At 46.4% G+C, this 23,213-nt stretch overlaps 14 non-coding genes and 29 pseudogenes across 14 annotated transcripts; all 43 read left to right on the top strand.

Moving 5' to 3' along the window:
- The first annotated feature begins 2,726 nt into the window (after positions 1-2,726).
- LOC144047321 (5S ribosomal RNA) lies at positions 2,727-2,835 on the top strand (annotated as a pseudogene).
- A 186-nt stretch (positions 2,836-3,021) lies between these two features.
- LOC144047093 (5S ribosomal RNA) lies at positions 3,022-3,130 on the top strand (annotated as a pseudogene).
- Positions 3,131-3,317: 187 nt separating this feature from the next.
- Positions 3,318-3,436, top strand: LOC144045221 (5S ribosomal RNA). Its single transcript, XR_013291562.1, has one exon. It is a non-coding gene; the product is annotated as a 5S ribosomal RNA (ribosomal RNA).
- Positions 3,437-3,622: 186 nt separating this feature from the next.
- On the top strand, positions 3,623-3,741 carry LOC144047480 (5S ribosomal RNA). Its single transcript, XR_013293049.1, has one exon. It is a non-coding gene; the product is annotated as a 5S ribosomal RNA (ribosomal RNA).
- A 186-nt stretch (positions 3,742-3,927) lies between these two features.
- LOC144046756 (5S ribosomal RNA) lies at positions 3,928-4,046 on the top strand (annotated as a pseudogene).
- Positions 4,047-4,232: 186 nt separating this feature from the next.
- On the top strand, positions 4,233-4,341 carry LOC144047260 (5S ribosomal RNA; annotated as a pseudogene).
- Positions 4,342-4,986: 645 nt separating this feature from the next.
- Positions 4,987-5,105, top strand: LOC144046937 (5S ribosomal RNA; annotated as a pseudogene).
- Positions 5,106-5,291: 186 nt separating this feature from the next.
- On the top strand, positions 5,292-5,400 carry LOC144047305 (5S ribosomal RNA; annotated as a pseudogene).
- A 188-nt stretch (positions 5,401-5,588) lies between these two features.
- Positions 5,589-5,697, top strand: LOC144047275 (5S ribosomal RNA; annotated as a pseudogene).
- A 186-nt stretch (positions 5,698-5,883) lies between these two features.
- Positions 5,884-6,002, top strand: LOC144047040 (5S ribosomal RNA; annotated as a pseudogene).
- A 186-nt stretch (positions 6,003-6,188) lies between these two features.
- On the top strand, positions 6,189-6,297 carry LOC144047329 (5S ribosomal RNA; annotated as a pseudogene).
- Positions 6,298-6,483: 186 nt separating this feature from the next.
- LOC144047200 (5S ribosomal RNA) lies at positions 6,484-6,592 on the top strand (annotated as a pseudogene).
- Positions 6,593-6,776: 184 nt separating this feature from the next.
- LOC144047199 (5S ribosomal RNA) lies at positions 6,777-6,885 on the top strand (annotated as a pseudogene).
- Positions 6,886-7,071: 186 nt separating this feature from the next.
- LOC144047393 (5S ribosomal RNA) lies at positions 7,072-7,180 on the top strand (annotated as a pseudogene).
- A 186-nt stretch (positions 7,181-7,366) lies between these two features.
- Positions 7,367-7,485, top strand: LOC144047603 (5S ribosomal RNA). The gene has a single exon (XR_013293170.1). It is a non-coding gene; the product is annotated as a 5S ribosomal RNA (ribosomal RNA).
- A 187-nt stretch (positions 7,486-7,672) lies between these two features.
- Positions 7,673-7,791, top strand: LOC144047461 (5S ribosomal RNA). Its single transcript, XR_013293031.1, has one exon. It is a non-coding gene; the product is annotated as a 5S ribosomal RNA (ribosomal RNA).
- Positions 7,792-7,979: 188 nt separating this feature from the next.
- On the top strand, positions 7,980-8,088 carry LOC144047371 (5S ribosomal RNA; annotated as a pseudogene).
- A 645-nt stretch (positions 8,089-8,733) lies between these two features.
- Positions 8,734-8,852, top strand: LOC144046548 (5S ribosomal RNA). Its single transcript, XR_013292834.1, has one exon. It is a non-coding gene; the product is annotated as a 5S ribosomal RNA (ribosomal RNA).
- A 186-nt stretch (positions 8,853-9,038) lies between these two features.
- LOC144046936 (5S ribosomal RNA) lies at positions 9,039-9,157 on the top strand (annotated as a pseudogene).
- Positions 9,158-9,343: 186 nt separating this feature from the next.
- LOC144047304 (5S ribosomal RNA) lies at positions 9,344-9,452 on the top strand (annotated as a pseudogene).
- Positions 9,453-9,640: 188 nt separating this feature from the next.
- On the top strand, positions 9,641-9,749 carry LOC144047274 (5S ribosomal RNA; annotated as a pseudogene).
- Positions 9,750-9,935: 186 nt separating this feature from the next.
- Positions 9,936-10,054, top strand: LOC144046634 (5S ribosomal RNA). The gene has a single exon (XR_013292906.1). It is a non-coding gene; the product is annotated as a 5S ribosomal RNA (ribosomal RNA).
- Positions 10,055-10,240: 186 nt separating this feature from the next.
- LOC144047380 (5S ribosomal RNA) lies at positions 10,241-10,349 on the top strand (annotated as a pseudogene).
- A 186-nt stretch (positions 10,350-10,535) lies between these two features.
- Positions 10,536-10,644, top strand: LOC144047269 (5S ribosomal RNA; annotated as a pseudogene).
- Positions 10,645-10,828: 184 nt separating this feature from the next.
- Positions 10,829-10,937, top strand: LOC144047198 (5S ribosomal RNA; annotated as a pseudogene).
- A 186-nt stretch (positions 10,938-11,123) lies between these two features.
- On the top strand, positions 11,124-11,232 carry LOC144047392 (5S ribosomal RNA; annotated as a pseudogene).
- A 186-nt stretch (positions 11,233-11,418) lies between these two features.
- On the top strand, positions 11,419-11,537 carry LOC144047455 (5S ribosomal RNA). Its single transcript, XR_013293025.1, has one exon. It is a non-coding gene; the product is annotated as a 5S ribosomal RNA (ribosomal RNA).
- Positions 11,538-11,723: 186 nt separating this feature from the next.
- Positions 11,724-11,842, top strand: LOC144047628 (5S ribosomal RNA). The gene has a single exon (XR_013293193.1). It is a non-coding gene; the product is annotated as a 5S ribosomal RNA (ribosomal RNA).
- A 188-nt stretch (positions 11,843-12,030) lies between these two features.
- On the top strand, positions 12,031-12,139 carry LOC144047370 (5S ribosomal RNA; annotated as a pseudogene).
- Positions 12,140-12,784: 645 nt separating this feature from the next.
- LOC144046547 (5S ribosomal RNA) lies at positions 12,785-12,903 on the top strand. The gene has a single exon (XR_013292833.1). It is a non-coding gene; the product is annotated as a 5S ribosomal RNA (ribosomal RNA).
- A 186-nt stretch (positions 12,904-13,089) lies between these two features.
- LOC144047303 (5S ribosomal RNA) lies at positions 13,090-13,198 on the top strand (annotated as a pseudogene).
- Positions 13,199-13,387: 189 nt separating this feature from the next.
- LOC144047272 (5S ribosomal RNA) lies at positions 13,388-13,496 on the top strand (annotated as a pseudogene).
- A 6,227-nt stretch (positions 13,497-19,723) lies between these two features.
- Positions 19,724-19,832, top strand: LOC144047385 (5S ribosomal RNA; annotated as a pseudogene).
- Positions 19,833-20,018: 186 nt separating this feature from the next.
- LOC144047197 (5S ribosomal RNA) lies at positions 20,019-20,127 on the top strand (annotated as a pseudogene).
- Positions 20,128-20,311: 184 nt separating this feature from the next.
- On the top strand, positions 20,312-20,420 carry LOC144047326 (5S ribosomal RNA; annotated as a pseudogene).
- A 186-nt stretch (positions 20,421-20,606) lies between these two features.
- LOC144047390 (5S ribosomal RNA) lies at positions 20,607-20,715 on the top strand (annotated as a pseudogene).
- Positions 20,716-20,901: 186 nt separating this feature from the next.
- LOC144046288 (5S ribosomal RNA) lies at positions 20,902-21,020 on the top strand. Its single transcript, XR_013292588.1, has one exon. It is a non-coding gene; the product is annotated as a 5S ribosomal RNA (ribosomal RNA).
- Positions 21,021-21,206: 186 nt separating this feature from the next.
- LOC144046336 (5S ribosomal RNA) lies at positions 21,207-21,325 on the top strand. Its single transcript, XR_013292633.1, has one exon. It is a non-coding gene; the product is annotated as a 5S ribosomal RNA (ribosomal RNA).
- Positions 21,326-21,566: 241 nt separating this feature from the next.
- LOC144047389 (5S ribosomal RNA) lies at positions 21,567-21,675 on the top strand (annotated as a pseudogene).
- Positions 21,676-22,155: 480 nt separating this feature from the next.
- Positions 22,156-22,274, top strand: LOC144046329 (5S ribosomal RNA). The gene has a single exon (XR_013292626.1). It is a non-coding gene; the product is annotated as a 5S ribosomal RNA (ribosomal RNA).
- A 186-nt stretch (positions 22,275-22,460) lies between these two features.
- On the top strand, positions 22,461-22,569 carry LOC144047056 (5S ribosomal RNA; annotated as a pseudogene).
- A 186-nt stretch (positions 22,570-22,755) lies between these two features.
- LOC144045866 (5S ribosomal RNA) lies at positions 22,756-22,874 on the top strand. Its single transcript, XR_013292184.1, has one exon. It is a non-coding gene; the product is annotated as a 5S ribosomal RNA (ribosomal RNA).
- A 188-nt stretch (positions 22,875-23,062) lies between these two features.
- On the top strand, positions 23,063-23,181 carry LOC144045486 (5S ribosomal RNA). Its single transcript, XR_013291824.1, has one exon. It is a non-coding gene; the product is annotated as a 5S ribosomal RNA (ribosomal RNA).
- The last annotated feature ends 32 nt before the right edge of the window (positions 23,182-23,213 follow it).

Genomic DNA, 23,213 nt, shown 5'->3' with positions numbered 1-23,213 from the left:
AGGAATATTGGATTAGACGAACCCATTTGAAAAAACAAAAACTTCATAAGATATAAAAAGGTTGGACTCCTTTTGAGGGTCATAAAAACAGGCTGTTTCCCGCCCCTAATGTTCCGCTGGGGAGTCACACGTTGAGAGGCCCCCGGTAATTAAAGAGATAGTGTCTACATTCTCTAAGCTAACAGATAACCAACCAGAAGTTCCTTCAAAAATAAATGATTGTGAATATGTGTGGTTGAAAGTAACTAAACCGAAATGGTCTTGTCCTCGTTGGCTAGGTCCATTTAAGGTCAAGGAGCGTACATCCTGTGCGGTGCGCTTGTATCGGAAAGGAGATACTTGGTATCATCTCTCATCTACAAGGCCGGCTGTTTCTGGTTCAACGCTGCCACCAAGGGCAACCGTCTGATGATCTACGCCCACACCAGTTGGAGCCATCTCACCGAGCCCCACCACGCCGTTTCCAGTGTCTACCTGACAAGCTGTCCAAGGAGGGAAGCTGCAGCGGGGGAGGTCCTGGAAGGAGGTTCATTGTAGTGCCTTTTCCATGGGCAAAGCTGACCAAGTGTCAATCTGCTGTTTGAAGGAGAAATCACTCAATGGTGATTTGAGTCACATGCCCCTTTTCATCAATTCACAAGGATAGAGTCACACTGGGAATGAAGTCCCGTGACCTTTCCTGCGATCTCTGGCAGTGAGCCAGGGTTCAGAAAAAGGCTGACAACGCCTCTAAAAAAAAAAAAAAAAATCAACCAACGACTGACCAACATCCTTCTCCTTCGACAAAAGAACTTCTTCTCAAGATGGCTTCGATGAAGAACTCTGTTACTAATTGCTGCATTGTGATGATTTTTCTCTTGTTAATTGTTGTGCCATTTTGGTTTTTCATGAAACCCCTTGACGTGAGTTTGAATACAACACATCGTGATAAAAGAAATGTTATTTCTACCCAAATTCCAATGGATAATGAACTGGGCGTATAATAACTCAATTGTCCTGACCGTTGCTCCTAACACAAACACATCTGTCAAACTCCCCATTAAATCTTTGAAGGGATTTAGTAGTGGGGGGCCGACGAAGGGGGGGCCTTTGGCTCAAGTACTGGTGGTATTTGACAGGTAGTGTTTTACGACTGGACTGGAGTACATTCCTTACCACCCAAAGTGGCCGATACTGGCCGTCCAGTGGTGAGGCAGTTTTTTTTTAGCAAGAGAGTAACATTGAGAAGAATGGGACATCAATTCGAATTAACTTTTGTTCTTCCTGAAGGTAATATCCGGCCACCTAATGTAACCATAAATAACACCTTTTGTTATGGCCTAATGCTGTGGGCATGGTTATCTGGAACTGATCCCTATTTTCCAATTTTATTTTGCATTGATAAAAATATGAGTAAGACAGAACAACCTAAAATGACTAAATCAGAATCATATAGCCCTTGATATGTTACTTGCAGAAAGGGGTGGTGTTTGTTCAATGTTCGCAGAACAATGTTGTACTTTTATTCCTAATAACACTGCACCGGGTGGAAGTTTAACCAATGCCATTGAGGGACTCCGAACACTTAAAAAAAAATGAAAGAGCAGTCCGGTATCGATACGTCAATTTGGATAACTGGATGGATGCTTTTGGAAGATATAAAAATTTGGTTTCAGCTTTTTTGACAACTTGCGGTTGTTGCTGTATTCCTTGTTTAAGATCGTTGTGCACGCGGCTTATTGCCACAGCCATTGAAAAGCAAGATGTACAAAACAAGTCGTCTTATATGATGGTTGAATCTGTAACTTCTAAAGCTATGACCGCGGTGGCGACATCAGATGAAGATCCGGCTGGAATTTTTCTCTAGACTATTTCTAAGGGATTTAATGTCTTATTTTGAACAAATATAGTTTGTTCATTGAGGGACTGAAGACATTTAACATTTTCTAAGCATATTTTTACTGTTTATGAATTTACTTATAGTATATAGATGCCATATAAGTGTGATAATGTTTGTGTGAAATATATTGGACATATAACTGTAGTGTAAGGAATAACACTTTTCACTCCCTTCCAGCTGGTGAGACAGGAATGCACATGGGAGGCATGCATGTTCTCAAGTTGATAACACTGTGGGTCTTAGGGAGTCTAGGTCGCAGGGTCGTACCTGTCTAGTCATATATTTCCGGCTCTGGACAAGACTGGAGTAAACATGTCAATGAATCACTTGTCTGTTTATTATAATTGCTAACCCTTTGTCCAGCCTCAGAGGAGGAGTATGCTTTTTTCCTCTATAAAGCGACTGTGTGTTTTTCATATGGACACACTCGAGGCTTAACATCACCTTTGAATGTAAGCATGTCTTGTGTCTTTTAGGAGCTCCTAAAATAAATCTTTTGCAAAAGAAGCTTCTTCATCAGATCTCATTTTTCAATTATTTTGAACACGCAAAGATTGCACTTAATATAGTAATCAACTAATACCTTCAGAAGCTAAGCACGGTCGGGCCTGGTTAGTACTTGGATGGGAGACCGCCTGGGAATACCAGGTGCTTTAAGCTTTTTTTTTTGCACCTCCATGGCAAAAGTAAACTTTCACAAAAGACCTCAAGTACACTAGCTACTTGCTAACAGACAGCCGCACGCTAAACTGACAGGATGAGAGCTGAACATGCAGTCAAAATGTTTTTCTGTCCCAAGTTTAGACGAGTGTAACCTTTAAAAGAGTCAACTGTTTTCTTTTTCTCGGCTTACGGCCATACTACCCTGAGAACGTCAGATCTCGGAAGCTAAGCAGGGTCGGGCCTGGTTAGTACTTGGATTGGAGACCGCCTGGGAATACCAGGTGCTGTAAGCTTTTTTTTTGCACCTCCATGGCAACTGTCAACTTTCTTAAAAGACCTCAAGTACACTAGCTACTTGCTAACAGACAGCCGCACGCTAAACTGACAGGATGAGAGCTGAACATGCAGTCAAAATGTTTTTCTGTCCCAAGTTTAGATGAGTGTAACCTTTAAAAGAGTCAACTGTTTTCTTTTTCTCGGCTTACGGCCATACTACCCTGAGAACGTCTGATCTCGGAAGCTAAGCAGGGTCGGGCCTGGTTAGTACTTGGATGGGAGACCTTCTGGGAATACCAGGTGCTGTAAGCTTTTTTTTTTGCACCTCCATGGCAAAAGTAAACTTTCACAAAAGACCTCAAGTACACTAGCTACTCGCTAACAGACAGCCGCACGCTAAACTGACAGGATGAGAGCTGAACATGCAGTCAAAATGTTTTACTGTCCCAAGTTTAGACGAGTGTAACCTTTAAAAGAGTCAACTGTTTTCTTTTTCTCGGCTTACGGCCATACTACCCTGAGAACGCCCGATCTCATTCGATCTCGGACGCTAAGCAAGGTCGGGCCTGGTTAGTACTTGGATGGGAGACCGCCTGGGAATACCAGGTGCTGTAAGCTTTTTTTTTGCACCTCCATGGCAAGAGTCAACTTTCACAAAAGACCTCAAGTACACTAGCTACTTGCTAACAGACAGCCGCACGCTAAACTGAGAGGATGAGAGCTGAACATGCAGTCAAAATGTTTTTCTGTCCCAAGTTTAGACGAGTGTAACCTTTAAAAGAGTCAACTGTTTTCTTTTTCTCGGCTTACGGCCATACTACCCTGAGAATGCCCGATCTCGTCCGATCTCGGAAGCTAAGCAGGGTCGGGCCTGGTTAGTACTTGAATGGGAGACCGCCTGGGAATACCAGGTGCTGTAAGCTTTGTTTTTACACCTCCATGGCTAAAGTAAACTTTCACAAAAGACCTCAAGTACCCTAGCTACTTGCTAACAGACAGCCGCACGCTAAACTGACAGGATGAGAGCTGAACATGCAGTCAAAATGTTTTTCTGTCCCAAGTTTAGACGAGTGTAACCTTTAAAAGAGTCAACTGTTTTCTTTTTCTCGGCTTACGGCCAAACTACCCTGAGAATTCCCGATCTCGTCTGATCTCGGAAGCTAAGCACATTCGGGCCTGGTTAGTACTTGGATGGGAGACCGCCTGGGAATACCAGGTGCTGTAAGCTTTTTTTTTGCACCTCCATGGCAAAAGTAAACTTTCACAAAAGACCGCAAGTACACTAGCTACTTGCTAACAGACAGCCGCACGCTAAACTGACAGGATGAGAGCTGAACATGCAGTCAAAATGTTTTTCTGTCCCAAGTTTAGACGAGTGTAACCTTTAAAAGAGTCAACTGTTTTCTTTTTCTCGGCTTACGGCCATACTACCCTGAGAACGCCCGATCTCGGAGGCTAAGGAGGGTCGGGCCTGGTTAGTACTTGGATGGGAGACCCCCTGGGAATACCAGGCGCTGTAAGCTTTTTTTTTGCACCTCCATGGCAAAAGTAAACTTTCACAAAAAACCTCAAGTACACTAGCTACTCGCTAACAGACAGCCGCATGCTAAACTGACAGGATGAGAGCTGAACATGCAGTCAAAATGTTTTTCTGTCCGAAGTTTAGACGAGTGTAACCTTTAAAAGAGTCAACTGTTTTGCACAATACTTTAGCTTGCTCTCATTGGTCTTTCTTCCCCTGCAGAATCGTTTGCTTGCTCCTCCTGGTTGTAGTTTCTTCACAGTATTTTTCCACCAGCTGCCTCCGTGTTATCTCCTCTGGATCCTCTCCGCGACTGGCACCGTTTGTTATGAAACATTCCATTCTTGCACTCCCTTGCCTCCCACATCCTGTTTTGTTCCACCATTCACCCGCTCAGCACTCCACAGTATCACATTCTGATACACAGGATGAAATGAACTACTTTAAGCTCAAACTCTTATGTTTCTTTAACCTCCATGGCAACTGTCAACTTTCACAAAAGACCTCAAGTACCCTAGCTACTTGCTAACAGACAGCCGCACGCTAAACTGACAGGATGAGAGCTGAACATGCAGTCAAAATGTTTTTCTGTCCCAAGTTTAGACGAGTGTAACCTTTAAAAGAGTCAACTGTTTTCTTTTTCTCGGCTTACGGCCATACTACCCTGAGAATTCCGGATCTCGTCTGATCTCGGAAGCTAAGCACATTCGGGCCTGGTTAGTACTTGGATGGGAGACCGCCTGGGAATACCAGGTGCTGTAAGCTTTTTTTTTGCACCTCCATGGCAAAAGTAAACTTTCACAAAAGACCTCAAGTACCCTAGCTACTTGCTAACAGACAGCCGCACGCTAAACTGACAGGATGAGAGCTGAACATGCAGTCAAAATGTTTTTCTGTCCAAAGTTTAGACGAGTGTAACCTTTAAAATAGTCAACTGTTTTCTTTTTCTCGGCTTACGGCCATACTACCCTGAGAACGCCCGATCTCGGAAGCTAAGCACGGTCGGGCCTGGTTAGTATTTGGATGGGAGACCGCCTGGGAATACCAGGTGCTCTAAGCTTTTTTTTTTTGCACCTCCATGGCAAAAGTCAACTTTCTTAAAAGACCTCAAGTACACTAGCTACTTGCTAACAGACAGCCGCACGCTAAATTGACAGGATGAGAGCTGAACATGCAGTCAAAATGTTTTTCTGTCCCAAGTTTAGACGAGTGTAACCTTTAAAAGAGTCAACTGTTTTCTTTTTCTCGGCTTACGGCCATACTACCCTGAGAACGTCAGATCTCGGAAGCTAAGCAGGGTCGGGCCTGGTTAATACTTGGATGGGAGACCGCCTGGGAATACCAGGTGCTGTAAGCTTTTTTTTTGCATATCCATGGCAAAAGTAAACTTTCACAAAAGACCTCATGTACACTAGCTACTTGCTAACAGACAGCCGCACGCTAAACTGACAGGATGAGAGCTGAACATGCAGTCAAAATGTTTTTCTGTCCGAAGTTTAGACGAGTGTAACCTTTAAAAGAGACAACTGTTTTCTTTTTATCGGCTTACGGCCATACTACCCTGAGAACGCCCGATCTTGTCCGATCTCGGAATCTAAGCAGGCTCGGGCCTGGTTTGTACTTGGATGGGAGACCGCCTGGGAATACCAGGTGCTTTAAGCTTTTTTTTTGCACCTCCATGGCAAAAGTCAACTTTCTTAAAAGACCTCAAGTACACTAGCTACTTGCTAACAGACAGCCGCACGCTAAACTGACAGGATGAGAGCTGAACATGCAGTCAAAATGTTTTTCTGTCCCAAGTTTAGAAGAGAGTAACCTTTAAAAGAGTCAACTGTTTTCTTTTTCTCGGCTTACGGCCATACTACCCTGAGAATGCCCAAACTCAGAAGCTAAGCACGGTCGGGCCTGGTTAGTACTTGGATGGGAGACCGCCTGGGAATACCAGGTGCTGTAAGCTTTTTTTTTGCACCTCCATGGCAAAAGTCAAGTTTCACAAAAGACCTCAAGTACACTAGCTACTTGCTAACAGACAGCCGCACGCTAAATTGACAGGATGAGAGCTGAACATGCAGTCAAAATGTTTTTCTGTCCCAAGTTTAGACGAGTGTAACCTTTAAAAGAGTCAACTGTTTTCTTTTTCTCGGCTTACGGCCATAATACCCTGAGAACGTCCGATCTCGGAAGCTAAGCAGGGTCGGGCCTGGTTAGTACTTGGATGGGAGACCGCCTGGGAATACCAGGTGCTGTAAGCTTTTTTTTTGCACCTCCATGGCAAAAGTCAACTTTCACAAAAGACCTCAAGTACACTAGCTACTTGCTAACAGACAGCCGCACGCTAAATTGACAGGATGAGAGCTGAACATGCAGTCAAAATGTTTTTGTCCCAACTTTAGACGAGTGTAACCTTTAAAAGAGTCAACTGTTTTCTTTTTCTCGGCTTACGGCCATAATACCCTGAGAACGTCCGATCTCGGAAGCTAAGCAGGGTCGGGCCTGGTTAGTACTTGGATGGGAGACCGCCTGGGAATACCAGGTGCTGTAAGCTTTTTTTTTGCACCTCCATGGCAAAAGTCAACTTTCTTAAAATACCTCAAGTACACTAGCTACTTGCTAACAGACAGCCGCACGCTAAACTGACAGGATGACAGCTGAACATGCAGTCAAAATGTTTTTCTGTCCCAAGTTTAGACGAGTGTAACCTTTAAAAGAGTCAACTGTTCTCTTTTTCTCGGCTTACGGCCATACTACCCTGAAAACGCCCGATCTCAGAAGCTAAGGAAGGTCGCGCCTGGTTAGTACTTGGATGGGAGACCGCCTGGGAATACCAGGTGCTGTAAGCTTTTTTTTTGCACCTCCATGGCAAAAGTAAACTTTCACAAAAGACCTCAAGTACACTAGCTACTCGCTAACAGACAGCCGCACGCTAAACTGACAGGATGAGAGCTGAACATGCAGTCAAAATGTTTTTCTGTCCCAAGTTTAGACGAGTGTAACCTTTAAAAGAGTCAACTGTTTTCTTTTTCTCGGCTTACGGCCATACTACCCTGAGAATGCCCGATCTCGTCCGATCTCGGAAGCTAAGCAGGGTCGGGCCTGGTTAGTACTTGGATGGGAGACCGCCTGTGAATACCAGGTGCTGTAAGCTTTTTTTTTTGCACTTCCATGGCAAAAGTCAACTTTCTTAAAAGACCTCAAGTACACTAGCTACTTGCTAACAGACAGCCGCACGCTAAACCGACAGGATGAGAGCTGAACATGCAGGCAAAATTTTTTTCTGTCCAAAGTTTAGACGAGTGTAACCTTTAAAAGAGTCAACTGTTCTCTTTTTCTCGGCTTACGGCCATACTACCCTGAGAGCGCCCGATCTCGTCTGATCTCGGAAGCTAAGCACGGTCGGGCCTGGTTAGTACTTGGATGGGAGACCGCCTGGGAATACCAGGTGCTGTAAGCTTTTTTTTTTTGCACCTCCATGGCAAAAGTAAACTTTCACAAAAGACCTCAAGTACCCTAGCTACTTGCTAACAGACAGCCGCACGCTAAACTGACAGGATGAGAGCTGAACATGCAGTCAAAATGTTTTTCTGTCCCAAGTTTAGACGAGTGTAACCTTTAAAAGAGTCAACTGTTTTCTTTTTCTCGGCTTACGGCCATACTACCCTGAGAACGCCCGATCTCGGAGGCTAAGGAGGGTCGGGCCTGGTTAGTACTTGGATGGGAGACCGCCTGGGATTACCAGGCGCTGTAAGCTTTTTTTTTGCACCTCCATGGCAAAAGTAAACTTTCACAAAAAACCTCAAGTACACTAGCTACTCGCTAACAGACAGCCGCATGCTAAACTGACAGGATGAGAGCTGAACATGCAGTCAAAATGTTTTTCTGTCCGAAGTTTAGACGAGTGTAACCTTTAAAAGAGTCAACTGTTTTGCACAATACTTTAGCTTGCTCTCATTGGTCTTTCTTCCCCTGCAGAATCGTTTGCTTGCTCCTCCTGGTTGTAGTTTCTTCACAGTATTTTTCCACCAGCTGCCTCCGTGTTATCTCCTCTGGATCCTCTCCGCGACTGGCACCGTTTGTTATGAAACATTCCATTCTTGCACTCCCTTGCCTCCCACATCCTGTTTTGTTCCACCATTCACCCGCTCAGCACTCCACAGTATCACATTCTGATACACAGGATGAAATGAACTACTTTAAGCTCAAACTCTTATGTTTCTTTAACCTCCATGGCAACTGTCAACTTTCACAAAAGACCTCAAGTACCCTAGCTACTTGCTAACAGACAGCCGCACGCTAAACTGACAGGATGAGAGCTGAACATGCAGTCAAAATGTTTTTCTGTCCCAAGTTTAGACGAGTGTAACCTTTAAAAGAGTCAACTGTTTTCTTTTTCTCGGCTTACGGCCATACTACCCTGAGAATTCCCGATCTCGTCTGATCTCGGAAGCTAAGCACATTCGGGCCTGGTTAGTACTTGGATGGGAGACCGCCTGGGAATACCAGGTGCTGTAAGCTTTTTTTTTGCACCTCCATGGCAAAAGTAAACTTTCACAAAAGACCTCAAGTACACTAGCTACTTGCTAACAGACAGCCGCACGCTAAACTGACAGGATGAGAGCTGAACATGCAGTCAAAATGTTTTTCTGTCCCAAGTTTAGACGAGTGTAACCTTTAAAAGAGTCAACTGTTTTCTTTTTCTCGGCTTACGGCCATACTACCCTGAGAATTCCGGATCTCGTCTGATCTCGGAAGCTAAGCACATTCGGGCCTGGTTAGTACTTGGATGGGAGACCGCCTGGGAATACCAGGTGCTGTAAGCTTTTTTTTTGCACCTCCATGGCAAAAGTAAACTTTCACAAAAGACCTCAAGTACCCTAGCTACTTGCTAACAGACAGCCGCACGCTAAACTGACAGGATGAGAGCTGAACATGCAGTCAAAATGTTTTTCTGTCCCAAGTTTAGACGAGTGTAACCTTTAAAACAGTCAACTGTTTTCTTTTTCTCGGCTTACGGCCATACTACCCTGAGAACGCCCGATCTCGGAAGCTAAGCACGGTCGGGCCTGGTTAGTATTTGGATGGGAGACCGCCTGGGAATACCAGGTGCTCTAAGCTTTTTTTTTTTGCACCTCCATGGCAAAAGTCAACTTTCTTAAAAGACCTCAAGTACACTAGCTACTTGCTAACAGACAGCCGCACGCTAAATTGACAGGATGAGAGCTGAACATGCAGTCAAAATGTTTTTCTGTCCCAAGTTTAGACGAGTGTAACCTTTAAAAGAGTCAACTGTTTTCTTTTTCTCGGCTTACGGCCATACTACCCTGAGAACGTCAGATCTCGGAAGCTAAGCAGGGTCGGGCCTGGTTAATACTTGGATGGGAGACCGCCTGGGAATACCAGGTGCTGTAAGCTTTTTTTTTGCATATCCATGGCAAAAGTAAACTTTCACAAAAGACCTCATGTACACTAGCTACTTGCTAACAGACAGCCGCACGCTAAACTGACAGGATGAGAGCTGAACATGCAGTCAAAATGTTTTTCTGTCCGAAGTTTAGACGAGTGTAACCTTTAAAAGAGACAACTGTTTTCTTTTTATCGGCTTACGGCCATACTACCCTGAGAACGCCCGATCTTGTCCGATCTCGGAAGCTAAGCAGGCTCGGGCCTGGTTTGTACTTGGATGGGAGACCGCCTGGGAATACCAGGTGCTTTAAGCTTTTTTTTTGCACCTCCATGGCAAAAGTCAACTTTCTTAAAAGACCTCAAGTACACTAGCTACTTGCTAACAGACAGCCGCACGCTAAACTGACAGGATGAGAGCTGAACATGCAGTCAAAATGTTTTTCTGTCCCAAGTTTAGAAGAGAGTAACCTTTAAAAGAGTCAACTGTTTTCTTTTTCTCGGCTTACGGCCATACTACCCTGAGAATGCCCAAATTCAGAAGCTAAGCACGGTCGGGCCTGGTTAGTACTTGGATGGGAGACCGCCTGGGAATACCAGGTGCTGTAAGCTTTTTTTTTGCACCTCCATGGCAAAAGTCAACTTTCACAAAAGACCTCAAGTACACTAGCTACTTGCTAACAGACAGCCGCACGCTAAATTGACAGGATGAGAGCTGAACATGCAGTCAAAATGTTTTTCTGTCCCAAGTTTAGACGAGTGTAACCTTTAAAAGAGTCAACTGTTTTCTTTTTCTCGGCTTACGGCCATAATACCCTGAGAACGTCCGATCTCGGAAGCTAAGCAGGGTCGGGCCTGGTTAGTACTTGGATGGGAGACCGCCTAGGAATACCAGGTGCTGTAAGCTTTTTTTTTGCACCTCCATGGCAAAAGTCAACTTTCACAAAAGACCTCAAGTACACTAGCTACTTGCTAACAGACAGCCGCACGCTAAATTGACAGGATGAGAGCTGAACATGCAGTCAAAATTTTTTTGTCCCAACTTTAGACGAGTGTAACCTTTAAAAGAGTCAACTGTTTTCTTTTTCTTGGCTTACGGCCATAATACCCTGAGAACGTCCGATCTCGGAAGCTAAGCAGGGTCGGGCCTGGTTAGTACTTGGATGGGAGACCGCCTGGGAATACCAGGTGCTGTAAGCTTTTTTTTTGCACCTCCATGGCAAAAGTCAACTTTCTTAAAAGACCTCAAGTACACTAGCTACTTGCTAACAGACAGCCGCACGCTAAACTGACAGGATGACAGCTGAACATGCAGTCAAAATGTTTTTCTGTCCCAAGTTTAGACGAGTGTAACCTTTAAAAGAGTCAACTGTTTTCTTTTTCTCGGCTTACGGCCATACTACCCTGAAAACGCCCGATCTCAGAAGCTAAGGAAGGTCGCGCCTGGTTAGTACTTGGATGGGAGACCGCCTGGGAATACCAGGTGCTGTAAGCTTTTTTTTTGCACCTCCATGGCAAAAGTAAACTTTCACAAAAGACCTCAAGTACACTAGCTACTCGCTAACAGACAGCCGCACGCTAAACTGACAGGATGAGAGCTGAACATGCAGTCAAAATGTTTTTCTGTCCCAAGTTTAGACGAGTGTAACCTTTAAAAGAGTCAACTGTTTTCTTTTTCTCGGCTTATGGCCATACTACCCTGAGAATGCCCGATCTCGTCCGATCTCGGAAGCTAAGCAGGGTCGGGCCTGGTTAGTACTTGGATGGGAGACCGCCTGGGAATACCAGGTGCTGTAAGCTTTTTTTTTGCACTTCCATGGCAAAAGTCAACTTTCTTAAAAGACCTCAAGTACACTAGCTACTTGCTAACAGACAGCCGCACGCTAAACCGACAGGATGAGAGCTGAACATGCAGGCAAAATTTTTTTCTGTCCAAAGTTTAGACGAGTGTAACCTTTAAAAGAGTCAACTGTTCTCTTTTTCTCGGCTTACGGCCATACTACCCTGAGAACGCCCGATCTCGTCTGATCTCGGAAGCTAAGCACGGTCGGGCCTGGTTAGTACTTGGATGGGAGACCGCCTGGGAATACCAGGTGCTGTAAGCTTTTTTTTTTTGCACCTCCATGGCAAAAGTAAACTTTCACAAAAGACCTCAAGTACCCTAGCTACTTGCTAACAGACAGCCGCACGCTAAACTGACAGGATGAGAGCTGAACATGCAGTCAAAATGTTTTTCTGTCCCAAGTTTAGACGAGTGTAACCTTTAAAAGAGTCAACTGTTTTCTTTTTCTCGGCTTACGGCCATACTACCCTGAGAACGCCCGATCTCGGAGGCTAAGGAGGGTCGGGCCTGGTTAGTACTTGGATGGGAGACCGCCTGGGATTACCAGGCGCTGTAAGCTTTTTTTTTGCACCTCCATGGCAAAAGTAAACTTTCACAAAAAACCTCAAGTACACTAGCTACTCGCTAACAGACAGCCGCATGCTAAACTGACAGGATGAGAGCTGAACATGCAGTCAAAATGTTTTTCTGTCCGAAGTTTAGACGAGTGTAACCTTTAAAAGAGTCAACTGTTTTGCACAATACTTTAGCTTGCTCTCATTGGTCTTTCTTCCCCTGCAGAATCGTTTGCTTGCTCCTCCTGGTTGTAGTTTCTTCACAGTATTTTTCCACCAGCTGCCTCCGTGTTATCTCCTCTGGATCCTCTCCGCGACTGGCACCGTTTGTTATGAAACATTCCATTCTTGCACTCCCTTGCCTCCCACATCCTGTTTTGTTCCACCATTCACCCGCTCAGCACTCCACAGTATCACATTCTGATACACAGGATGAAATGAACTACTTTAAGCTCAAACTCTTATGTTTCTTTAACCTCCATGGCAACTGTCAACTTTCACAAAAGACCTCAAGTACCCTAGCTACTTGCTAACAGACAGCCGCACGCTAAACTGACAGGATGAGAGCTGAACATGCAGTCAAAATGTTTTTCTGTCCCAAGTTTAGACGAGTGTAACCTTTAAAAGAGTCAACTGTTTTCTTTTTCTCGGCTTACGGCCATACTACCCTGAGAATTCCCGATCTCGTCTGATCTCGGAAGCTAAGCACATTCGGGCCTGGTTAGTACTTGGATGGGAGACCGCCTGGGAATACCAGGTGCTGTAAGCTTTTTTTTTGCACCTCCATGGCAAAAGTAAACTTTCACAAAAGACCTCAAGTACACTAGCTACTTGCTAACAGACAGCCGCACGCTAAACTGACAGGATGAGAGCTGAACATGCAGTCAAAATGTTTTTCTGTCCCAAGTTTAGACGAGTGTAACCTTTAAAATAGTCAACTGTTTTCTTTTTCTCGGCTTACGGCCATACTACCCTGAGAACGCCCGATCTCGGAAGCTAAGCACGGTCGGGCCTGGTTAGTATTTGGATGGGAGACCGCCTGGGAATACCAGGTGCTCTAAGCTTTTTTTTTTTTGCACCTCCATGGCAAAAGTCAACTTTCTTAAAAGACCTCAAGTACACTAGCTACTTGCTAACAGACAGCCGCACGCTAAATTGACAGGATGAGAGCTGAACATGCAGTCAAAATGTTTTTCTGTCCCAAGTTTAGACGAGTGTAACCTTTAAAAGAGTCAACTGTTTTCGTTTTCTCGGCTTACGGCCATACTACCCTGAGAACGTCAGATCTCGGAAGCTAAGCAGGGTCGGGCCTGGTTAATACTTGGATGGGAGACCGCCTGGGAATACCAGGTGCTGTAAGCTTTTTTTTTGCATCTCCATGGCAAAAGTAAACTTTCACAAAAGACCTCAAGTACACTAGCTACTTGCTAACAGACAGCCGCACGCTAAACTGACAGGATGAGAGCTGAACATGCAGTCAAAATGTTTTTCTGTCCGAAGTTTAGACGAGTGTAACCTTTAAAAGAGACAACTGTTTTCTTTTTATCGGCTTACGGCCATACTACCCTGAGAACGCCCAGGTGTGGTTGATTGGTTGCAGCTGAGCTGATTGTGCCTGTGTGTGTCAGTTGGGCTGTGTGCTCCCCATTATGTGGTTTTGTGTTCTTTCCTTGTCTGTTTTTGAATTCATTTTGGTTAATTTTTCTTTATTTTTGTGTTAGTTTTCAGTTTCTTTCTCCTCCCAGCTTCCTTGGCTGTGGAGGAGGGTTTATTCCCCCCCCAGAGCTTTTTGCTCTGTTTCGACTGTTGGAATGGATGTGGCCTTTGCTGGGCCCAGGATGTCTGGAATGGTGAATGGTGAGTTTTCTGGCAGGATGGTTGGCAGTGATGTGGGTGCGGATGATGTTCGAAGTGGTATGAGTGTGGTGCACAAGCGTAAGGTGTGTTTCGATAAAGAGCTGACGGTGTTTTTGGAGCTCGAAGGTGGTGCTGGTCTGTCTCCGTTGGCTCTGCTGAGGGCTACCAAGGAAGTCTGTGGTACAATTCTGGCCTGTCGAATGATTACCAAAGACAGGTTTGAAATGACTGTGGCATCCCAGGTGGCCAAGGATAAATTGTTAGATGGGTTTAAGATCGGGGAAACTAGGGTTCACGGGAGGGATATCTGTGTGGATGAACTTGTTGTGTCTTTCCTGGGCCTGCCAGCTTACATTGAGGATGAGGAAATCCTGCAGAAGCTTCTCGCTTGGGGTGTTTCGGCCGTGTCCGAGGTGAGGAGACGTATGTGGCCGGGGACAAACATAGCCGATGGGACGAGGTTTGTAAAGGTCCGCTTTACAAACCAAGTGCGTTCTCTACCATATTCCGCCAGGTTTAACACGGCGGGGGGGCCTGAATATTTTAGGGTCATTCATGACAGGCAAGTGAAGGTGTGCAGGGGGTGTCTCCAGCCTGACCATGTGTTGCGTGAATGCCCTGATTTTTGTTGCAGACGGTGTGGGGCCCAAGGCCATTATGCGCGGGAGTGTACAGAGCCCAGGGCCGCTAAATGTAAGGACTGTCATCAGTATCCCTCTGTGTGTGGATGCTCCGGCCACCTCGCCTCTGACCCGGAGGAAGGAGGTGGGGGTCCCCCATCTACGGTTGAAGTAGAGCACGGCCCTGGATCGAGAGAGGCCCTGTTAGATCGGGATGTGGAACCGGGTATACCTGACCCGGTGGCATTGGTGCCTGTGGTGGGGGGGGCTTGTGAAATGTCTCACAGTCCTGCCCCCGAGCAGGAGGGGGGGGCAGTGTCCTGCCCTACCTCTAATATCGTGGTGGCAGGGGCTGGACCGGGGAGGGGGATGGGTGAGGATCTGGCTCCACACCTTACCCCTGAAGCGGGGGAGCAGGCACTGAAGTCAGGCCAGACTCCCAAGTCTCAGCGCTCGAGGGCGGGCAGCAGGGGTCAGGTGCCGCATAGGCAACCACTGTCTAAGAGTAGTGACAGGTCCAGATCACCGACCGGGAGGGTTGGGTCGAAACATGCCGATGGGTTTTGTGAGACCCAGCCTGGTAGTGATCGGCGGTCAGGGCTGCAGGGTGAGGGCCCCGTTTCATGCGGCACTGCCCGTTCTGAGTCTGCCACTGTAGATGCCACAACTGTTCCTACGGGCGTCGATCCCCAAGGGAATGAGGTCGCCCCGACAAAGACGAACAGGAAGGCTAAACGGTAGTTTGCGTCAGGATGATGGCTCAACTCCTTTTTTTCTTCCTAATGACGCTCTCCCTAGTCTCCATTAATGCCCGGAGCTTGAGGAATAGGGAAAAGATGCACAGTGTGTTTCACGACACCACCTGGGACGTGCTGTGCATACAGGAGACGTGGTGGGAGGCGGAGCATCTTCGCAAGGTAGAGGATATGGACATTGGTGTTTTGTACTGTGCTTTGGGCTCTGCACACTCCCGTGGTGTGGCTGTCCTAGTTAAGCCGGGTGTTTTCGGCGGGTCTTCTTTAGTGCATGCGGACCCACATGGCCGCTTTATAGTGATTGATTTTCTGCGTGGCTCCACTAAATTTCGCCTTATAAATGTTTACGCGCCTAGTGAGGAGATGGAGAGGAAAACCTTCTTTGTTTCTGTTTTTCCTTATGTTACTGATTCCTCGTTTTTGATTGGCGACTTTAATATAGCGTTGTCAAAAATCGATCTCGGTCCGAACAACACATTCAGGAATGACGTTAGTCGAAGTTTTTTGATTGATGCTGCAGTGACTGCAGATTTGTCCGAGGTCTGGAGAGGTCTCAACCCCCTAAAAAGGGACTATTCCCGGCGTCAGGTAGTGCAGGGGGTCCTCCTCCAGTCTCGGATAGATCTGTGTTTTGTTTCAAGTGCTTTATGGAAGTACATCGGTGGCAGCTCCTATGCATGTGTGGGCTGGAGCGATCACTCCCTTTTTTCCGTCAAACTTGACTTCCTGGGTGGTAAGAGGAATGGGGGGGTGTGGGTTTTTAATAATATGCTGCTTGCCGACCCCACTTTTGTAAATAAGATGGAGCACCTTTTTGATTGTTTTGATGATGAAATGGGAATTTGTGACTCTTTGGTTGAATGGTGGGAGCAGGCAAAGGCTAAAATTAAAAAGCTGTGCCTACGTTATAGCAAGCAGAGGAGGTGGGAGGAGTCCATCAGGGAGCATACGGTCCGGAGCCACCTCCAGGGACTTGCCGCCACCTCTGGTTTAGGCCCGGTAGATCCTGAGTATCTGGTGCTGCAGGAAGAGCTCAGGACTATACAGGTTAGTCGTGCTAGAGGGGCGGCACTTAGATCCAGGGCCCAATATGCGGTAGAGGGCGAGCGCTCCACAGCTTTCTTTTTTGGTTGAGAGAAGTCCAGGCAGAGCAAGCTATACTTGGATGGCCTGTTGGATGAGTCAGGCAGGTGTCATAGTGATTTGGATGAGATTTTGGATATTGTAGGTAGGTTTTATGCAAATTTGTTTGATGGGGAAGGGATCAACGAGGTAAGCTGTAGTCAGGCTTTAGGTGCGCTTGATGGGTCTCTGAGCCCTAGTGACGCTGACAGCTGTGACGCGCCTATTTCTTTGGCAGAGGTTTCTGCAGCAATTAGGTGTCTCAATGCCTGTAGGAGTCCAGGAGAGGATGGTTTGAGCGCAGAGTTTTATAGTGCTTTCGCTCACAGGTTAGCCCCGATTCTCCATACTCTGTATGGCGATATTGAGAGAGAGGGTCGGGTTTCGGACTCCTTTTCTCTTAGTATTGTGACTTTGATTTTTAAGAAGGGTGATAAGCGGTGCCTGGCCAATTACAGACCAATAAGTCTCCTTAACACCGATTATAAAATACTGGCGAAAGTATTAGCACGTAGGTTGAAAGGTGTGATTGGTAAAGTGGTTGCCAGTACACAGGCGTATTGTGTCCCGGGACGGGACATTTCTGACACGATACTCTCCCTAAAGTTTTTGTTGAAGGAGATGCATGCCTCTGGGGGGATTCATGTTTCAGTTGATTTCAGTAAAGCATTTGATAGGGTTGAGCATTGTTTTCTTTACCGTGTTTTGGAGAAATTTGGTTTTAAAAATGGCTTCGTGAACTGGATTAAACTTTTGTATTCCAGTGCGGTTAGCCGAGTAAAGTGCAATGGACTCCTGTCGGATAGCTTCCCTTTGCGGAGGTCGGTAAGGCAGGGGTGTCCTTTGAGTGCACTCCTCTATAGTATAGTGGCCGAGCCTTTGGCCGCTATGCTCAAGAGGGATGGGGCTGTGCACGGAATCGTGAGTCCATCTGGTAAGGAATATAAGATCTTTCAATATGCGGATGACACCAATTTAGTTTTGCGCGATGTGGGGAGCCTCAATGTTGCTCTCCACACCCTGAACGTTTATTGCCTTGCCTCAGGAGCAAAGATAAATTTTGAAAAGACGTCTGTGTCCTACTGCGGGGGCATCGTGGCCCCGCCGAATATTTGGGGCGTCAGGGATGCAGGGGATTCTTATAGAGTTCTTGGTGTGCCCTTGGGTAGGGATGAGGCGACCTGTCGGGATTGTTTGTGGTCTGGCTTGTATAGCAATGTGTGCACCCGAATGAATCTGTGGAAAATGCGTGGTCTTCACTTAAAAGGCAGGGTGTTGGTGGTAAATGCACTGTGTTTGTCTAAACTTGTTCATGCTCTTGCTGTGTATGACTTACCGGGGGTGTTTGCAAATAAGTTTAGCATTGCTGTTAGTAAATTTATCTGGCGGCGAGAGAGGGCACCTGTGGCACACAATGTTTTGGTTGGTCAGTATGATCGGGGAGGGCTTAAACTGATCGACTTGGTAGTTAGGAAGAATGCGCTGCGTCTCAAATTGATTAAAAAGTTCCTCGACACCGGTTTCGATGCGGCGTGGAAGGATTTTTTCGCTTCGCATGTTGAAAAGTTGGGTGAGTATGGTGTCTATAATTTGTGTATGCTTCCCCAGCGGACTGCCCTGGACCGAGTCCCGCCTTTTGAGAGGGAAGTGTTTGAGGCGTGGGCTAGACTGCGGCCGTTTGTAGTGGCGGCCCCTTGCTCCTTGTGGCAGCTAGGGCAAATGCCTTTACGTTTTAACCCTGACATGCTCTCTGATCCTCCTGGCAGGAGGGAAAGCATGTTTAGCGGGTCTTTTGATAGAGCAGGTATCAAACGGGTTGGCCAGTTATTAGATTTTGAGGGTAGGGTCGATGTGGAGGCTATTAAGGGTAGTTTTAGTAGGGCGGGTCTTCGGTTTAGGAGGACCGAGGTGGTGAGGAAAGTGAGTGATATACGGGGTTGTATCTTGAGAAGGTGGGGCACACTATATGAGAGGGTACCGCCAGTTCAGGATGCATATGAGGGAGGGCTTGGCGGTGACTCGCCCCTAAATTTCGTTTGGGTTAAGGGGGAGAGGTTGATGGGAGTGGCAGAGACACCGACTCGTGCTCTATATCGTTTGCTGTTGACCCAGGTAGTTAGGCGTCCCACTGCCGAACATAGGTGGTCACAAGTCTTACCTGGGAAAGATACTGCGTCCATTTGGGCGAACGTTTATAATTGGTATACCTCCCCCCAGGTTAGTAATTTTGCTTTTAAATTGAGACATCGTCTCGTTTTCACATGCTGTATGTTGCAAAGTATTCAGCCCGACAGGTTTAGTCGGGACTGTCCAGTGTGCGGAGGAGTGCCAGAAGATCTGCTCCACCTCATGTTCCGGTGTCCGGCGGTGCGGTGCTTCTGGACCAGGCTGCAGGACCTCCTCGTCAGGAGATTGGGTCTGAGACTCCCACCGCCGGCGGTTGATGTGGAGGACATGGACGAGCCCTGGTTTCTGCTCTTCGGCCCCATCTGTCGGGATGTCCAGAGAGCTGATTCGGCGGGTGGAATAAACTGGGAGGCTCTTCATCTGTGCCTGTCTTTCGGGAGATATGCTGTGTACTTGGTGCGCAACATACACCTCTATGACGCCAGGACTGCTGACCACTGGGCTGTCTTTGTGAGACTTTTGGCAGCCCATATCCGCCATCTCCATGCCGTCAGAGAGCACGAGTTCGTGAACACTTTTTTTCAACGTAACGACTTATTTTTTTTGGATACATCTGGACTCCCCCAGCTGAACATTTGAGGGATTCCCGCCCACTGATGGTTTGCCCCCAAACTCCAGATTCGGCGAATATCCCCTGTCATTATGACAGTGGCTTTGGTTACTTCGAGGTTTTTTGTGCCTAGTTGTTAGCGGTGTGGTTTTTGTGGGTTTGTAAATGAATGTGTATATCTGTGTTTGCATTTTGATAAGAAAAAAGAAAAAAAAGAACGCCTGATCTTGTCCGATCTCGGAAGCTAAGCAGGCTCGGGCCTGGTTTGTACTTGGATGGGAGACCGCCTGGGAATACCAGGTGCTTTAAGCTTTTTTTTTGCACCTCCATGGCAAAAGTCAACTTTCTTAAAAGACCTCAAGTACACTAGCTACTTGCTAACAGACAGCCGCACGCTAAACTGACAGGATGAGAGCTGAACATGCAGTCAAAATGTTTTTCTGTCCCAAGTTTAGAGGAGTGGAACCTTTAAAAGAGTCAACTGTTTTCTTTTTCTCGGCTTACGGCCATACTACCCTGAGAATGCCCAAACTCAAAAGCTAAGCACGGTCGGGCCTGGTTAGTACTTGGATGGGAGACCGCCTGGGAATACCAGGTGCTGTAAGCTTTTTTTTTGCACCTCCATGGCAAAAGTCAACTTTCACAAAAGACCTCAAGTACACTAGCTACTTGCTAACAGACAGCCGCACGCTAAATTGACAGGATGAGAGCTGAACATGCAGTCAAAATGTTTTTCTGTCCCAAGTTTAGACAAGTGTAACCTTTAAAAGAGTCAACTGTTTTCTTTTTCTCGGCTTACGGCCATAATACCCTGAGAACGTCCGATCTCGGAAGCTAAGCAGGGTCGGGCCTGGTTAGTACTTGGATGGGAGACCGCCTGGGAATACCAGGTGCTGTAAGCTTTTTTTTTGCACCTCCATGGCAAAAGTCAACTTTCACAAAAGACCTCAAGTACACTAGCTACTTGCTAACAGACAGCCGCACGCTAAATTGACAGGATGAGAGCTGAACATGCAGTCAAAATGTTTTTGTCCCAAGTTTAGACGAGTGTAACCTTTAAAAGAGTCAACTGTTTTCTTTTTCTCGGCTTACGGCCATAATACCCTGAGAACGTCCGATCTCGGAAGCTAAGCAGGGTCGGGCCTGGTTAGTACTTGGATGGGAGACCGCCTGGGAATACCAGATGCTGTAAGCTTTTTTTTTGCACCTCCATGGCAAAAGTCAACTTTCTTAAAAGACCTCAAGTACACTAGCTACTTGCTAACAGACAGCCGCACGCTAAACTGACAGGATGACAGCTGAACATGCAGTCAAAATGTTTTTCTGTCCCAAGTTTAGACGAGTGTAACCTTTAAAAGAGTCAACTGTTTTCTTTTTCTCGGCTTACGGCCATACTACCCTGAAAACGCCCGATCTCAGAAGCTAAGGAAGGTCGCGCCTGGTTAGTACTTGGATGGGAGACCGCCTGGGAATACCAGGTGCTGTAAGCTTTTTTTTTGCACCTCCATGGCAAAAGTAAACTTTCACAAAAGACCTCAAGTACACTAGCTACTCGCTAACAGACAGCCGCACGTTAAACTGACAGGATGAGAGCTGAACATGCAGTCAAAATGTTTTTCTGTCCCAAGTTTAGACGAGTGTAACCTTTAAAAGAGTCAACTGTTTAATTTTTCTCGGCTTACGGCCGTACTACCCTGAGAATGCCTGATCTCGTCTGATCTCGGAAGCTAAGCACGGTCGGGCCTGGTTAGTACTTGGATGGGAGACCTCTTGGGAATACCAGGTGCTGTAAGCTTTTTTTTTGCACCTCCATGGCAAAAGTAAACTTTCACAAAAGACCTCAAGTACCCTAGCTACTTGCTAACAGACAGCCGCACGCTAAACTGACAGGATGAGAGCTGAACATGCAGTCAAAATGTTTTTCTGTCCCAAGTTTAGACGAGTGTAACCTTTAAAAGAGTCAACTGTTTTCTTTTTCTTGGCTTATGGCCATACTACCCTGAGAACGCCTGATCTCATCGGATCTCGGAAGCTAAGCAGGGTCGGTCCTGGTTAGTACTTGGATGGGAGACCGCCTGGGAATACCAGGTGCTGTAAGTGTTTTTTTTGCACCTCTATGGCAAAAGTCAACTTTCTTTAAAGACCTCAAGTACACTAGCTACTTGCTAACAGACAGCCGCACGCTAAACTGACAGGATGAGAGCTGAACATGCAGTCAAAATGTTTTTCTAACAGACAGCCGCACGCTAAACTGACAGCTGAACATGCAGTCAAAATGTTTTTCTGTCCCAAGTTTAGACGAGTGTAACCTTTAAAAGAGTCAACTGTTTTATTTTTCTCGGCTTACGGCCATACTACCCTGAAAACGCCCGATCTCAGAAGCTAAGGAAGGTCGCGCCTGGTTAGTACTTGGATGGGAGACCGCCTGGGAATACCAGGTGCTGTAAGCTTTTTTTTTGCACCTCCATGGCAAAAGTAAACTTTCACAAAAGACCTCAAGTACACTAGCTACTCGCTAACAGACAGCCGCACGCTAAACTGACAGGATGAGAGCTGAACATGCAGTCAAAATGTTTTTCTGTCCCAAGTTTAGACGAGTGTAACCTTTAAAAGAGTCAACTGTTTTCTTTTTCTCGGCTTACGGCCATAATACCCTGAGAACGTCCGATCTCGGAAGCTAACAGGGTCGGGCCTGGTTAGTACTTGGATGGGAGACCGCCTGGGAATACCAGTTGCTGTAAACTTTTGTTTTGCAACCTCATGGCAAAAGTCAACTTTCTTAAAAGACCTCAAGTACACTTGCTACTTGCTAACAGACAGCCGCACGCTAAACTGACAGGATGAGAGCTGAACATGGAGTCAAAATGTTTTTCTGTCCCAAGTTTAAACGAGTGTAACCTTTAAAAGAGTCAACTGTTTTCTTTTTCTCGGCTTACGGCCATACTACCCTGAGAACGCCCGATCTCGTCCGATCTCGGAAGCTAAGCAGGGTCGGGCCTGGTTAGTACTTGGATGGGAGACCGCCTGGGAATACCAGGTGCTGTAAGCTTTTTTTTTGCACCTCCATGGCAAAAGTCAACTTTCTTAAAAGACCTCAAGTACACTAGCTACTTGCTAACAGACAGCCGCACGCTAAACTGACAGGATGACAGCTGAACATGCAGTCAAAATGTTTTTCTGTCCCAAGTTTAGACGAGTGTAACCTTTAAAAGAGTCAACTGTTTTCTTTTTCTCGGCTTACGGCCATACTACCCTGAGAACGCCCGATCTCGGAAGCTAAGGAGGGTCGGGCCTGGTTAGTACTTGGATGGGAGACCGCCTGGGAATACCAGGTGCTGTAAGCTTTTTGTTTGCACCTCCATGGCAAAAGTAAACTTTCACAAAAGACCTCAAGTACACTAGCTACTCACTAACAGACAGCCGCACGCTAAACTGACAGGATGAGAGCTGAACATGCAGTCAAAATGTTTTTCTGTCCCAAGTTTAGACGAGTGTAACCTTTAAAAGAGTCAACTGTTCTCTTTTTCTCGGCTTACGGCCATACTACCCTGAGAACGCCCGATCTCGTCTGATCTCGGAAACTAAGCACGGTCGGGCCTGGTTAGTACTTGGATGGGAGACCGCCTGGGAATACCAGGTGCTGTAAGCTTTTTTTTTTTGCACCTCCATGGCAAAAGTAAACTTTCACAAAAGACCTCAAGTACACTAGCTACTTGCTAACAGACAGCCGCACGCTAAACTGACAGGATGAGAGCTGAACATGCAGTCAAAATGTTTTTCTGTCCCAAGTTTAGACGAGTGTAACCTTTAAAAGAGTCAACTGTTTTCTTTTTCTCGGCTTATGGCCATACTACCCTGAGAATGCCCGATCTTGTCCGATCTCGGAAGCTAAGCAGGGTCGGGCCTGGTTAGTACTTGGATGGGAGACCGCCTGGGAATACCAGGTGCTGTAAGCTTTTTTTTTGCACTTCCATGGCAAAAGTCAACT

Source organism: Vanacampus margaritifer, chromosome 2 (assembly GCF_051991255.1).
Source record: "Vanacampus margaritifer isolate UIUO_Vmar chromosome 2, RoL_Vmar_1.0, whole genome shotgun sequence".
NCBI lineage: Eukaryota > Metazoa > Chordata > Actinopteri > Syngnathiformes > Syngnathidae > Vanacampus > Vanacampus margaritifer.
Note: the sequence above shows the minus strand (reverse complement) of the source record. Positions and strands in the feature narration are given on the sequence as shown.